Source organism: Gekko japonicus, unplaced genomic scaffold (genome assembly GCF_001447785.1).
Source record: "Gekko japonicus isolate JY-2015 unplaced genomic scaffold, Gekko_japonicus_V1.1 scaffold3104, whole genome shotgun sequence".
NCBI lineage: Eukaryota > Metazoa > Chordata > Lepidosauria > Squamata > Gekkonidae > Gekko > Gekko japonicus.
In genome coordinates this window covers 141529-142961 of record NW_015166517.1, presented here as the reverse complement: position 1 = coordinate 142961, position 1433 = coordinate 141529, and positions in this window count along the sequence as shown.

Below are 1433 nucleotides of genomic sequence, written 5' to 3'. Positions count from 1 at the left end.
TATTACAAGCCAATTCCATTGTTGTAGCTGTGTTAGCCAAAAAGTCACGGCAGTATTCTTTGTGGGTCAGAGCCCTCCTCATTACATGCATGTAAATCACACAGAAGCCGACTGAAACGAGAACTACTTTCAGCCTCATATGTCAAAATGTCTTTAGCAAAAGTGTGAAGTGTTTATTTGTTAGGAACTAAATGGAAACAAGGTGGCTCTCCTCCCTGGGTCTGGCATTAAGTTTTTATTGGATGAGTTTATAATTTCAAATGTTTTTATGTGTACTGCCTTGGGAGACCCTGATCAGGTGTAAGGGCAGCGTAAAAATGATTTAAACAAAGGAAAATTTTGATCAAGGTCCAGCCGGGCAAACCAGGATTTTAGATTTAAGAGTGCTGAAGTTCACTACCAAATGTGGGGCATCTGCATACAATACATTTTGCTTCTGGGCCTTTTGTTCTTAGCTCATTGTGAGAAAATAAAGTTCTATAGTTTGCATAAGCAATGAATTGGGTCATTTTATCTTATGGCCTTGGGTTAGAAATCATGCCCTTCTTCCCGGATAGAAGTTATGTTTGTGCTTGTTGGGCCATGTAAGATTTTCTTCCTGCAGTGGGCAATTGCTATAGGTGACCAGCTTGCCACGAGTTTATAAGTGCACTTTGATTACCTACTGATAACTTGTTACCTCTAGCCACCCAAGCTGCCTTTCATTTTCACTGACTATTGGGATCTGGGCTGGTGTTAGAGAATAAGCTTGATATTTATGAACTATTTATTGCTACACACAATGGACTGTGCACACATACATAGGCTCAGAAAGCTGTACACTTTAGGTCACCTGTTGTGATGCCACACATACAGGGTGCCTGCACATACCTTACATGTAAATAAGGTTTCCCAGCCTGGTGAAGAAGCACAAACCTCCATTATTGTGAGCAATTAAACAACCACTCTAGGAAGAGACAGCCCCCATGACAGAGCTGCTTGTAGTCACCTACTACCCATCACCTGCTTTGTTCCTGAGCTGGAATTTCCTGCCATATGGACATTTGGTTATCAATAGAACTGGCCAGCTTCATCAGCACTACAATGAAGCATCCTGTTGCCTAGATTTCACACCTGTCCAGATGCCAAACTTCGAGTAAGGTTTTAGGTTACAATATTGGCCACCTCTCTTAGGTAGCCTCCCCTTCCCACATGCAACCAATAGGATTGTTTTTGGGACGGACTAAAAGGAGCTGCGGTGGCTCAAGTGGTTAAGACGCTGAACTGCAGGCTGTGGAAGGTCAATAGTTCAGCAGTTCAAGACCCGGGTGCCGCAAGACGGGGTGAGCTCCTGTCTCTAGTTCCAGCTCCTGCCAACCTAGCAGTTCGAAAGCAAGACATTGCAAGTAGATAAATAGGTACCACTTTGGTGGGAAGGTAACAGCGTTCCGTGC